This window comes from Lytechinus pictus, chromosome 18 (genome assembly GCF_037042905.1).
Source record: "Lytechinus pictus isolate F3 Inbred chromosome 18, Lp3.0, whole genome shotgun sequence".
Classification (NCBI taxonomy): domain Eukaryota; kingdom Metazoa; phylum Echinodermata; class Echinoidea; order Temnopleuroida; family Toxopneustidae; genus Lytechinus; species Lytechinus pictus.
This window is the reverse complement of record NC_087262.1, coordinates 6,982,083-6,997,786: the sequence shown is the minus strand read 5'-3', so window position 1 is coordinate 6,997,786 and position 15,704 is coordinate 6,982,083.

Sequence of the window (15,704 nt, the reverse complement as noted above, 5' to 3'; positions counted from 1 at the left end):
CACTAAATTTTATTTGGAGTCAAAGAAGCAGGAGATAGCAGGATGTATTGCGAACTGGAAGAATGGTTAATGATGGAAGTGATTACCAGTAGGCATTAGGCATTCAACATTTCGTGCTCTGTAAATGTAATACTACAAATCATATGAATTAAAATTATGGAGTCGTTTGAATAAGTCGTTCGCATTCAATTTTAAAAAAAATATTGCAAACATATTTAAGTAGATCTTGATCACTAAAAAAAGAATGTAACAATAACAGGCACCAAATGATAACAAGACTTTGACACCTCATATGAAATGCTCACTCAAGTAATCATCAATCATAGGACAATAATAAAGAAATAAACAATTTACAAAAAAATAATTAGAAATATTTTTTTTCAAGAATCAGTTTGATTTTGATATCTTTGGTAGATGTGAAAAGACTCTAATTCCTGGATCACACTAGTCTATGAAGAAACGTGTTAAAGAGACATGGATGTGTTCAGACTAGTTTCTTAAGCTACGGGCACAACATGGATCACAACTATGGGACACCCGTAAGCATTTTCCTTTCATCAAGCCCATTCATATTTTTAGGAGCACCACAGTGTAGTTTGACCCAGGAAGTATACATGAAGGTCATCTTGGAGTGTGTGCAATGCATTTCTCAACCAAAAGCAGACCAAATGCTCGCATTGTAGAATCATGATTGCGATCTCTAAAGCCTTCAAGTGCTTATAAATGGCATACAGTAGATGGCATAATCATCTTCCAAATCTATCTTTCTCAGCAATTCATGTTAGCATTCTGAAAGAGATTCATTTTGCGACCAATGAAAAATACCTGAATGCAAATGAGACACGGAGAAAAATAAACCAAACATCTCTGAAAAAAATGTGTTTTGAAGGAAAAAAACAGAGGTGACTGAATGCAGCCTTGAAGAACATCCGAATAGAGTTCTCCCAGTAACATAAAGCTTAGCAAATGATCGTGGAGCAGATTCTTACAATTGATTATACGCAATAATCAATGCAATCAATCGTAGATATTAGCCCCAGCTGCCCCATAATCAATCGTGAGGCTTTAGGTAACAGGGACCCAGCTTTCAATGGAGCCTTGTAACTAATGTGTAAATCACACCCTACCCCATCTGTGAAATCATTGATGTTCCTAATAGACACCAGGGGGCAAATTATCCCCCCTCCTGAGCACCAAAAGGGCAATCACTCAACTGTAGTGACATAGTATTCTGGCAAGTGTTCACAGTAAGTGGTCTTGAATAAGTGAGTGGGTGTCTTTATCCGAAATGGCCTCTATAGAAATAAAAGTGTGGGTTTAAATTCATGTATCAGTCTGGCGCCAGATGGGATAATATTATCATGCATTTTTCCTGATATGTTACCTGTAAGGTAATCATTAAACAGGTACAATTCTTATTCATTGTGTTGGGGGGGCTTATGGGATTTGTTTCTTTATGCACTTTCAATGGCTTACAGCTTAGCGATGTGCTCACAAGGCATTTATGCATTTTTCCTGAAATATGTTACCTGTAAGGTAACAATTATACAGGTATACACAATTCAATGTTGATTCATTGTGTTTGGGGGGGGGGGGCTTATGCGCTTTGTTTCTTCATGCACTTTCAATGGGTTACAGCTTTATAGCGATGTGCTCACAAGGTACATGTCCCTCCAAAATACTGTACATGCAGCCTCAAAACTAGCTATTGATAAATGCATGTCATGAACAAATTAGAAACAATTCATTTTACAAAATTAATTTGTTGGGCCTAATGAGGCACAGTGAAATACACACAGAACTAATCATAATGAAAGGCTAATTGTGTCTCCATGCACTTTCATTGGGCCACAGCTTGGCGATGTACTCTCTGCACCTGGCATTCATGTTTCCCAGTCACTCTCATTACACAGCACTAGTAGGCAGCACTGTTACATGACACTTGAGACATTAGCACAGTCAAATGTCAATGCTTGTATGTTGACTCGCACCTAGCCTCTCATGCTCACTATCTCTCCTCTTCAGCTGAACGCAAGAAAGACCTATCTACCTTTAACTAAACTAAGCACCCTTCTGACTCTAAGTTTTTCTTCTGACTATTTTCTAGCTTACCCCTCCCTACTTCCGTTGGGTTCGCAGTTAAACTGATATATACCATTCTGTAGATTGTGCTTGTTTTATTTTGTCTTAAATCAGCACAGCACATAATTACATTGACAAGGATTTGACACCTTATTGCTCTGAGCATATGGGCTCTTATCTCTTGCTCTCTCTCCCCTTTCTTTGGTTCCAAAATTGACTCAATGCACTTTCATCATGTGCTTGTTTCAGTGTCACAAGGGCATAGCGCACATACTTTTACATGAATGTAATGTCCTTTTGAATACAAGCAAGCTGTGATTACTCCCTCCCCCCCCCCCTTTCTCCTCTCGAATGTGTTACTCCTTATGACAGGAAATTGCCCTTGCATGATTTTGTCCTTTTACTCCTTTAATAGGTGCTTGTTTCAAATAATGTTTTATTCTGGTTTACAAAATTATCCATCCATTTTTTTAACTAATGCTTTTCATTTTTTCACTCCATCCCTCACACTCTCCCTTTTTTATCAAAAAACATAATTCTCTTTTAAAACTCACCTAAAATATACATCTTCATGTACTGTACTGTACATTATCTTATTAAACTTTCTATCCCTCTTATTTGCTGCTATTTTCTTATCCAATACACTAATCTTTTGATCCATCTATAGAATAAAACTTGATCCAATCATTGAATAACACCAAGAATCTTTTTATTAGCTGAATTATTTTTATCCATACATAGAAAAAACAAGAACGTTTCTTATTGAGCTTTCTTTCTATCTATCTATCTGTCTGTCTGTCTGTCTGTCTGTCTGTCTGTCTGTCTGTCTGTCTATCTATCTATCTATATATCTCTCTATCTATCTTTCTTCCTTTCCACATATTCATCCAACCATAATACCTTTGCATTCATCAGTCCATCCAATCTATCATTCTGTTCACTACATTCCTCTACATACCGGTACACACTCATTGATGTCAGTGACCTCGAATACAAAAAAAAAATCAAAGCCTATCTTGCAAGTTCCCAGGCTTCAGCTCAAATCCTCTTTACATATCCATTCACCCATATAGCCATTGGTCTGCATCCAAGCACCACAAACCAGCTTTTATGCACCACAAACTTGCTTTTATACCCTAAAATAGATAAAAAAAGCTTGTAAAGAAGAGTTACAACTTATCTTATTTTGCATTATTGTAAATTTAGCGCATACATTAGTCCTCTACAAAGAAAAATCGACCATTTGGAACAAGACATGTCCGACTCATTTCAATCATAATTCACACTGCATTTATAAATGATGAGGTAACTTTCCTATCTACATTTTAAAGGTAATTAAAGAAAATAAATTACTCAAAAGAGAGACCTCTATCTAGATCAATTCATAGAAATTTCTTCTGCGAAACATAAATAAGACTGTGTATCATGCCTGTCAACTTCAACAACTAGTTTTAACTTTTTTTTTAGTTTTAAACAAGTTGGTTTTTCTAGCGATTGTTTTAAAGTTTAAGCAACTTATTGTTAGAGTGACTGGGTTAAACAACATTTTTGAAATTTCAAACAGCATTTAGGCCACTTTATTTTAAATTTGCTCAAGATTCTTTCTTTTTTTTTTTTGAATGGGGGCAAGGGGGAGTCATCACTATTTACATTGCGACAGAAAAGGGCCCTGTATAACATAACACAGTACCAATGAATGGGACTTATTTCTACAATTAATTACATTTGATTAATGTGCATGATCAATTGTAAAAAATCAGGCAAATAATCAATTGCTAAGATTTATGTTAAAGGGTCCCAACACAAAACAAGGCATAAACGATAATGTGTCTCGCTCACTTGTGAAAATGACCAGAAATATCGCGATTTGCAAGGGCACGCAACAGAATTGTATCAAAAGTTCATTGTGAAATAACAGGGATGGAAAAACATTTGTCGCAAGACTCTTGCATACATGTAAACTTTAATATTGACCTCAAAATTACCTTTGACCTTTACCATGTGACCTCAGAACACAAAGCAGGTCTCCTAAGTACAGCTACAACCCAAGTTTGATTTGAAGGTTCTTGCCTATAAACAAATTGAGGAGTTTACAAAGTGGAAAGAAGTTGTGGAAAGTACATGAAAGTACATGTTAAGTAGGGTATGGAATTACAAAATCCACCAGCAACTTTGCTGAGTGATCTCACCCTGCTTTCCCTTACACTTCTACTACAAGAGATATCGTAGAAATATGATAACCCTAAAGGGCATCAATTCAATGTGAACATCCTTGTTTTCTGGAAACACCTTTAAATCAAAATCTTGAAGAAAAAAATCGAAGAACCTGTTCCGGGCCCTGTTACCATAATGGTATTTTTTGCCATACAATTGTAACTTGTCTGGAATCCTTGATTTTGATTGGTTGGTGATCAGCGTTACCATGGTAGTTACCATTGGTTGGCAAAGATTAACCATAATAGTAACTTTTTTATGCAACAGGGCCCTGGAAGACTATAAATATCCCAAACTGTGAAAGAAATATTTTGAACAGAATGCCCATGTAACCTAAACCAGTGTCTACAAATCTACATGTATACACTCATTCCAAATTTTCCAAAGAATGTTCATTTCAATGCTATATAAAGCCTATCAGTTATATATTAGTCATTGTCAATTGGTTTTGTTGAAGCTCCACATTTGTTATTGGAAATATGTGCTATGTAACTGTCCAACTCATGTTCTCATGTTGGAGGTGAAGCAATAAAGGGGAAGTTTACCCTGAAGAAAATTTTGTTGCTCAAATATCGGGCCTATTAATTGCCCCAAAACTTCTGTTATCAATTAATATAAATAAAGAAAACACAAATTAAATAAAATTTATGAAAAAAATGGGAAAATGTAATTTGGGCTTACATGTGTCACTTCACAAGGCCTGTTACACTGTGAGGTTCATACATATATGCCACTATTGAGAATGCCTAATATACATACAGTCCACACAGGGATTATTTGTACACTGTACATTAAAAACACTGTAAAAAGAGTGGATGAACAAAAGTCAAACTATTCCTAACAAATTCCACCAAAGTTCATCTTCTCATTTTGTATATTGTTGTATACAGTATAGTACTTGTATAATAATTCTTTGAGACACTGTATATCATACAAAAGCACACTGTATTATTTTTTAAAGGTCTCTCCAAAATCATTATCAAATCTGATACTTTCAAATGTCAAGGCCAAAATATACCAGCAAATTTTACTTAGAATTACATACTGTACTGTAAACAAAGAGAAGCCATTCTGTACTTTTATAAAACTACAAGCTCTTGTCTCTATTGAAATTTGTACAGATTTAAGGCTACAAAAGTCTTGCGAAACAACGTCCTGGGTAGATCATTTAAAGAGTTGTGATTGATTCAAAACCAACTCGATTATTTAATGGAAGTTTGAGATCAATATTACTTTGAAGATGATGAAAACATATTTCAACTCATTAGAAGGCATCCATACAAGAAACCTATTTTGATTTGATATGATTTTACCTGTCGGACATAACCAGAACCAAGTAAATATGACGAAAGTAATACTAGATCACAGCTTAAATGGATCCCGAGGAAATCTTCAAAACATTCATCGAAATTGACCATTTCCAAGGGGAAAGAATAAAGTGAACATTTCATGTTACACATGTCCCTGCTTCAAACATCCATGGTTCATATTTCATGATTTCTGTCAGCCCATCTGATCAATGACTGCATGCATCGTCCCAAATAAGGCCAATATACTCATCCAAACAAACAACCGACAGAGCCGCCACTGTTTTTTCAGCTCTAGTTTCATCTGCCATGACAAGTATCGGCTTTTATTCTATTAGGCCCGGGACCTAAATTGGCCTGCATCGCACATGACTCGCGAGCCGTAAATCTGTCCCGGAGAGAGGGGGGTACGGAACCAGGATGCCGTAGTCACCATTAAAGCGGCAAGATGACATTTTAAAAATGCGCAGTTTAAGTGGGCTACATCTCTTCTTGTATACATAAACATATTTCCTTCATATGGAGGCAGATACACTGTAGATATCAATCAAACAGCTTACTGGCACTTTGCATGCAATATCCATTGCTATTGTACATTTTGAAAGGCAATATCAATACTATTTAATGATGGCAGTGGAAGTGTTGAAGTGAAAGCCATTATTCCTTATAAGTCAAGGAAATGGAAACACGGTAATCTTGAGAAGTTGTCACCTGAAATAGAAAATGCGGTGGCCCACTTGCGCTTCGTTCTTTGTCAAGGGTTGGTGAATCGAAACAGCAGTTTCGTCGGTGAATCTGGAGAAACAGCATATCTGCAATTTTTCGTCACCTCTGAAACGTAAGACAAAACCGCTGTTCCAATTCACAGACCCTCAACAAAAACTTCATAGTTCTTTGCATTTTTAATGTATTTGCAGCGTTGAAGGATTCATTCTGCACCACTGTGCTAAAACTCCCTAGTAACTATTAAAATAAAATATGAAATATTGGACCCCGTAACATAAAGCTTTAATAGCAATTGACCATCGGGATGATTCCTACGATTGATTGCATTCATTATTGGCCATAATCAATCGTAAAAATCAGCTCTGCAATCAATCACTATGCTTCATGTTAAATGTCCCTCAGGTCGAGGTAACAGACTTCTGGAACATAAGCCGAATGCAAAAAATGATTATTGATTGCAACCATAGTTATAAAACTAAACCAACCTTGACCAAGGATCATTCAATTATTTTAAAATCAATATTGCTTGAATTATTGATATTATACGGCCCTAATATTGATTGCAACTCTATTGCTTATTTACGACCCACTCGTGGATCAATTCGTTTGAAGAGCAAGGTCATATTCTACATATTCAATAGAAACAGTGAATAAATGTTGCTCTCACTTGTAAATTTTTATCATAATTGTGTTGTATTTGTGCAAGAACACCTTAAGTGCTACATTTCATTGCTAAAATGCCACCATGGCATACCACAAACTAATACCCCTTTGATACTGCCCTCTTCATTTTTAACCGGCGAACTTCGCCGGCAAACTTCTCTGCCTCGCATTCCTCACTTCCCCGGCGAAGAAAAAAATGTACCCTTTCGCACTGACATTTCTTCTCCGGCAAAAGTCAACGGGCGATTGGCCTCATTCGGCATTTCCGCGGCACCACTATTATTTATTCCTTTAATTGTGGAGATCTTACTTGTTTATAGTAAAGTTGTCAAGATGACGGCTAGATCTAGTAAACAGTGTCAGTATTCCCTTGATTTAGTCAGTGCTCGGCACGTGCAGACCAAACGAAAGAAATTTGTAAACATTTCTTATTACCTATTACAAAGAGGTATACACAAAAATTAATTAAAACATATTTTGGAAGTATTACGAGAAAAACAAACAATATCACTTTGTTTTTATATTTTAGCGTATTTTATACATGTAAAAGTGCTTTTTAATAAATAATGTTAGTAAAAAAAAAAAATGTTTGAGGGTATCTACTTGGCCATAGCATTCAGCTGAGCTTGCAACTATCGCGCGCAATCTCGGTACAGGGGACTTCGGGAGAGAAAAAAAATTGACCTCTGACGTCATTAAAGAGGAGAAGTTCTCCGGTTTGCTTTCATACTGGCCTTTTCATTCTACCTTTCATTCTGGACACTTTCCCCTTCGCTGGCGAACTTCGCCGGTGAAGTTTGCCGGTGAAAAGCGCAATATGAAAGGGGTATAAGCGTCCAATTTCAAGACAAACTTGAGTTCTATGAAGCTTGCGCATTCTCCAGCCAATATCATTTGATTCTCTCTAATTAATTAGGTGATTACTATGCCAAAACGACTCATTCACAACTGCAGGAACATCTATCGCACAAGCCGGGAGAGAGTTCTGAACAGATCAACAGCATGGGTTTTAGTTCCAGGTCATATATTTTTTTCTTGGACAGAAATGAAAAGCGCTGAACAAAGGCTCAAGCTATTTTGTGGATTGTTTCCATTTACATGTGTGCATGTACTGCGAGGATGAATAGAAGACTTCACTAAAAGAAATCTGTATAATTCGATACAATACTTCTACTTCATTTGCTTGAATAACTGCTTGAATTATGCAAATTTATCCTCAAATTTATTGATCATGGGCATCAGAAAAAATGGGGGAATATGTGGTGAAAAAGACAACTTGCATCAACATTTATGCAGTGATAAAGGCATTCTTGCAACCATACCATGAATTGTCTTGCAAAAACAAAAGATGAAATGCATATACATGTAGTAGTTTTTAAAATTTCATGATTTTATTTTGGAGACCTTAGAAAATTTGAGATTTCATAATCACACTGCACAAGACATTATGAGTAACATCATATTAGAAGCGATGAATTTTCAATCTCTGATATGATGTCGTTGCTTTGAGCTTTGGCTTTCATGCAGCAGGCAGGGAGGTGTTAGAATCGATGGTTTCCTGTTACCATGGAATACATCGATTCACGTGATATGCAATTTGATTGGAGTCTTTCAATAAATTTAAACTCGGTCGACCATCTACAACATTTAATCAATTTATCAGCCTGCAATGTCACCATCATTGCAACTGGGTCAGCTTGAAAAAATGTTCAATTTGAAAAACCGTCATCTTTCCCTTTTTTTGGTGAAGCATACAGTACATGTACACTGCCATCATAATATTCAAAATTAAATCAATACTTACATTTAAATAGAATACAGAATAGAGAGATTAATAGAGAGAGAGAGAGACCAGGGAAAAAATTACAAGGGGGCTCGGATCGAATTCGCCCCCGAAATGCCCTAAAGAACCCTCGAAAACTAAAAATAGGGCCCCTGAAATTCATATTGGGTCCAATGTTAACTTTGATACAAATTGGGATATTTGAGCTGGTGAGCTCAAAAGTAGCCCTGGAAAAAAAATATTAATTTTTTCCAAGACTAGTAAAATCGCACAACTGATTTAAATTGTTATTGTAAAACTATTAAACTCCTTTCAAAATGCATTTTGTAAAATATTCTCATTAGATGTTGATTTCTTTACTACACCTTTTCCTCTCTTCCTTTTTGTTTGCTCTTATTCTAGTCTCTTTCTTACTTGCTCTCATTCCATCTCTTTCTCTCTTTTTCTCTACTCACCTTCTTTACCTTTCTCCCACCCTTGTTCTCCCCCTCCTCCTCACACCTCACTCTCTCGTGGAGCTCCCCCTTCCCTCTCCCATCCCCCTCTCTATCTCCATTGCCCTCACCCTGTCTCTCCTATCCCCTTCTCTCCCCCTCCCTCCCTCCATTGCCCTCCCTCTGTCTCTCCCCTTCAATTCCTCTAATTCCACTCTCCCCTTCTTCCCCCCCCCCTCCTTCCCCCCCCCCCCCCTCCTTTCCCCCCCCCCTCCTCTCCCCCCCCCCTCCTCTCCCCTCTTCCCCCTCCTCTCCCCTCTTCCCCCTCCTCCTTTCTCCTCTTCCCCCTCCTCATCTCCCCTTTTTCCTCTCCTCTCCCCTCTTTTCCCTCTCCTCTCCCTTCCTCCCTCCCTCCCTCCCTCCATCACCCTCCTTCCATCTCTCTCCCTCCCTTACTAATTGCAATCTCTCACCCCTTCCCTCTGTCTATTGAAAGGAGAGCATCGCAATATGCTATTTACGGATCACCTTGGTAATTAATCAGCTACAACTCTGCTTCATCAATTATTAAGACTTTTCAGAAAAGCTATCAATTAGAAACTACTCCTTTACAATGCTCCAGCAAAAACAGGTGATTGACAATTTTGCCTTTTTTTCTCAGACTGCTGCCTCAGGGTCATTTTAAGGTTATGACTCTAAAAAATACATATACTTCTCATACAATTTACTTTATTCACCCATTCTGCTTGTAATTCTTTAATATCATTAAATTTTAAGTTCAAACTTTCTTGCAACATAGGTGTGGTACTTAACACCAGTTTTTACAGTGTATTTATGTATTTGTACCTCATGTATCTATACTAGGTTTAATGTTCAACAAAATAATAAGAAAAGGATATAATATTCTCTACATGTGGGACTACAGTTAATACTTCTACACAATTAATATTCATGTATAGGAGTTTCACAATCCCTTTTGCCTCGACTATTTACCATCCTATTCAAATCCGGAAGCAATTGAAATCAATAAATGCTTGGTACTATTACATTCAGGAAAAGGAAAAAGAACCTTTTCCTTCCCTTTTTCCTACGATGAAGAAATGCAAGTGAAACTTGTTCGTACTCAAAAAAAGCTAAAGCCCGATTAAAGTGAAGCCGGGCTGAGCCGAAAAAAAAAAAGGCCAAATGCCATACCACAATTGACCGCGCATTTGGCCCAGCTCTGAACGCTGTCTTGGCCCGGCACTTTTTCACTGAAAACAAGCGCAGACCAAAGTCCAATACCAAATATGCATTGCCGTTACATGTAGAGTACCACTACAACAGAATATGTGGGCGCATGGTGGTCTAGTGGTTCTGACTCTCACCTTTCAAACAGAGGGTCGTGGGTTCGAATCCTAGCCATGGCGTGTTTTCCTTCAGCAAGAAATTTATCCACACTGTGCTGCACACGACCCAGGTGAGGTAAATGGGTACCGGCAGGAAGTAATTCCTCAAAAAGCTGTGCGCACCAGAATCGGTAGACTAGCTTAGCCGGGGTAATGGAGTGCCTTGAGCACCTAGCAAGGTGGATACGTGCGCTATACAAATCCTATATTATTATTATATTGAAAGATTGAAATTTAGGACTCGGTCCCAGAATGGGTGATGTATAGCACCCCCAAGTGGACTCAGGCTGGCATGAAGGTGAAAGTGATAGCAAAGAGTACTTTATAGCAACAACGCATCATTTTATATGTAATGTCAGGTGACTACTATCACATGAATATGCAATATGAAGCAGGCCCATGTATTATTTAGTGTAGACACACAATTGTGGGCCTCAGCCCATGTGTAATAGGGTATAATGATCTCGAGATGGGTTAAAATTGTAGGTGTGAAGGCAGCTCCAAAGCCAGTACCGGGTTTGGCTTCAAACCCGATGCATATGTAACAGGGGCCTATAAAGAGACTTCACCCAGCCCTTTTCGTTGGAGTTTGGACCATGATTGAAACCAACAAGTGGGTCTTAGCACCACAAGACTAGCACAGCTACAACCTGCTGTTTCAATTCCTGAGCAGAGTGCAGTCACTGCCAATGGCATAAGGCTGCATATTCAGACAACATTCTTCAAGTGAAGGATTTGCTCAGCAAACTACCCCCATATAAAACTTCCTTTTAAAAAATCATGAATGTGCTATCGGGGCACTGTGATTACCATGAGCATGTAATTTCAGGGGGCTATCGAAAAAAATACACCATTCACATCTTCTTTCCTGAACTGGTTTCCAGAACCACTTCAAGTAAAGTGGTCCTGCTGCTATGGGAACACTCTCAGTGGAGTCACATATTTCACGCAAAATTTGAAACAGCAGCGTGGGCATTCTGTACAGTGTGTTAAAATAAAATCATCATAATAACGTTTTATTTACCCAGGGTAGTGTACTGAGAAGGTCACCCAACATGCACACACTCTTGTACTTCTACATGTAAGCAAAGATCGCTTCCCGAAAACCGGTAGCGTCTGCATCTACACTTAATCCAGTTTCACGGAGCAAAGCGCGGTCTTTGAAAACCACATCGCGAGGCGGTCTTCCAAACTGGTTCACAAGACCACTTCAGATTGCTTCCAAGGCCGCTTCAAGCATTCCCATTACACATGAAACTGGTTTCCACCAAACTAGTTCAAGGAAGTAGATGTGAACAGGATGTCAATGCCAAACTCTCTCCAATACACAGTAGCTTGCTGATAAATATGTGAAAGACGACCGGGAGAAATAAACCATTCCAGGAAATGTTCGGAAATGCTTTCAAATAATATCAAAAATTTGCTGAGAGCCTGTTTCATGCAATGAATTTCTAATCCTTTGCCCTTGGAAATATTCTCTGTCGCATGAAGGTCTAAGAAGATGTTTTCCATTAAAATGCAATCGATCGGATTGGGTTGCATCTAACGAGAAAATTCCTATTCAATTTAGATTCATATCATAGGGATGAGCATCCTTGAGCGAAATGTAAGATGCAAGGAGATGAGAAACAGGATTCGATACGAATATTCCTTCACTTCAATTTCTCTTAGAACCAGAAGGTCTCATTTGACTGTTCATAGTCATACGGTCTCCAAGCAGTTGGTCCATTTCTCAGATACTCTAAAAACCAAGTATCTTATATCATAGGAGTAAAAAGACGTAAATATTCCATATTTCACATAGCACAATTAAAATGACACAATATTCAAAACAAATAGTGTGTGATATCATCGGTTCCGTCATTTGCGTACCACCCATACTGAGCATGTCTTCTTCTTTTTTTGTCTTCTTTTTCTTTTTAATTAAGCAAAACATCAAAATTTACAATTTTTTTATTTCTATTTCTCACTACAATTTTGATGAACATTCATTAGCATTAGGCTTGCTTGATTTTTCTTTATTTTCTATTTTAATACTTATTTGAACTTGTTGTCCAGGTGGACTTGGCCTTTCCCGGTATATGTATTTATTTTAATTGAATTCAAACAATGGTAATAATAATAGCAATATTCTGCTTTTTATAATAATTCATACATTGGAACAATGTCTTGAACAATGTCTTCAGGCAGATCACTTGATTCTATAGCTTTCCTGAACACAATGTAGGACTAGGTTATGGACATGTTCGAATTGCAGAACATCCTACCTCTATTATTGCCCAAATCGGAAAGTAATTAAAACCATGCTCTCTCTTATTTCCGACAAAGTAAAATGAGGTCTCTACAAACAGGAAAAGAAACTGAACAGTAGTGCCTTGCTGGCATTTCCTATTCCTGAATATTACACACACAAACTCCCTCTCTCACACTGTTAGAAAATTTATCCTTAAAATAAAAGAAGTTCCTGCAGCAGAGTCTCAAGAACACCTGTAATCTTACCAGATTGCGTAATCTTACAGGAAATTGGTATTTGGTGTATGGAATCTTACAAATTTAAACAGACCTGTTCTGTTAAATTGCAGAAAAATTCCTGTTTTATGAATTTACAGAAGGATTCTGTTATTGCCTTCTGCAAAATCTCTTTTATTCTGTAAAATCACATATTTTTTTTAACAGTGCACACACTGACCCTCTCTCTCTCTCTCACACACACATCAAAACTAATTCCTGGGGCATGTTTCACAAATATCCAAGTGTGACTTACATGTAGAGTCGCAATTAAATTTCCCAATTTTGCATACAGTATATATAAATCATCACCGCATTGGTCAAATCATGCGCACGGGACACGTCCTACAGTGGATCCATCAATCGGATTACGAGTTAAATAGCACGTGCGCATTTGCATTTAAGCGTAACCTTAAGTCAAACTAACAATGTAACTCTTTGTGAAATGCCCCCCCCCCCCCGGTCTTTTTTTATTATCTGGAATGGAGTGTAACCCCAACAGACTAATTTCAGGGCCCAATCTGACCTGTACCTGTAGGACTTTGCCCATTCACCATGGTTTGGTGGCATGTAAACAAAGGAATGTCTTTTAAGATTCTACCCTACTACCCTGGTCACATTTGCTCTACGGTGGCCGTACGGCGAGTCGAAAACAGCCGTTTGAACATTTTTTGTATCAACTACATATAGGTGGTTTGGATCAAGATTAATAAAACGGCTGTTTTCGACTCGCCGTACGGTCGCCGTAGAGCAAATGTGACCATGGTATAATTGACAGGCAAGAATTAGAATCACTAAATGCATAATGCATCAACCAGTGTAAAGTTTAAAATATTTTTTGAGAGACTCCTTAGGAGACTTTCTTTAATTATACTTCGATATGTACAATGAACCATGGACAAAGCTGGCTTGAATATTTCCATATCCATCAGTTTGCAATAAAAATAATATTTGCGCCCCTTTGTCATGTAAAGTGTTGCTTACATTTATAGTAATTGTAGAAAAATACTCAATTTGCTCTCAAAAAAGGAATATATACACAAAACAATACCCACTTTGCTTTCAAAAAAGGAATATGCACAATTGATGAAACAATTAATTAAATAACGCCTATCATTTTCATGACGCAGTTTTAAGTAAACACATTTATTTTCTACAAGATTCAACGATAAGACACTGATAGTGATACTGTGCAATGCAAATATTTTTTAACGCCTATTTGCCAACCACGTCCGTCTAGCCAAGGTGGGGATTCAATCGAGAATGGTCTTATTTGAACAAGGATAAAAATCTATTCAATAATATTGAACTCATTATACCCATTAATAATTGCCTAATTTCATTAATTATTAATTGCCACTCTGGCGGGAATAGATGGGAACTGGCCAGGCATGAACCAATCATTGCTATTATCAATGGGAACATGTGTAACATAATGTTCACAGACCTCATTATTTCCCGATCAGAGAATACCCGGTATACTCTCTAACTGCAAAGGAGCTAATCTGGCCCCTAATCACACTCCTCTCAGAGTGAGATGAGGGACCAGTCCTGATGGAATGATATTTTATCCTTTCAAGATTGAATTTTTACCTTTTTTGAGTGGAAGTGTAAAAAAGATGCACACAAAAGGTAAAAATTCACTCTTGAAAGATTGAAATCTCATTCCATCAGGAAAGAGTTTTTTAAAAAATGTGCACACTTCCACTCCAAAAATGTAAAAATTCACTCTTAAAAGATTGAAATCTCATTCCATCAGGACTGGTCCCTCGTCTCACTCTGAAGGTGGTTTCAAACCGCCTCGATCACAAGAATCCCCGTTAAATTACGAGAACTTTTTTAGGCTGAAAAATACCCATTAATTATTCCTGCATTCACACCGCCCTGAAACATACCCTTCGGGATAAGTTCCTGAAGTTACGAGCATGCGCAGTATGGTCTGATAAGCAGCAAGGCGCGAAATTCAAAATCACTAGCCCAGCAGCAACCCATGCACGGCGCCGCACCCAACGACACGCTGGGCTAAAAGTTCCCGTAATTTGCTTTCAGACCGCCAAAATACCCACGACCTTGGAAAAATCCCCGCGAAAGTTCTCGTAATTTCGCCAAGTACCTACTATTTATCGGGTATTTTCTTTCGGGGATATTACGCGTAGTTTGCTTTCAGACCGCCAAAATACCTGGTATTTTCTGATCGGGGTAAATTTCCCGATCAGAGAATACCTGGAACTGGCGAACTTCAAGGCGGTCTGAAACCACCTTGAGAGGAGTTTGATTAGGGACCAGATTTAGTTTAAGATCAAACTTGGTCTGAAACCCATAATTCAAAGATATATTGAAATACAATGTGTGCTAGTACTCAAGAGATTACCATCAAATTAGGCCATTGCATATTGACGCACCAAATATGCAAACCACTTCACATTCCATAAAATGAATTGGGTCCATAAAAAATCAGAATTATATGGTTCTGTTTGATTGTTTTTATAAATGGTACCTGTATATATATCACAGATATTGAGTACTGTATCAATATTCATAATCATTTATATTACTATTATCATTCTGTCAAAGAACGGTCCTTTAAACACTTATCTTT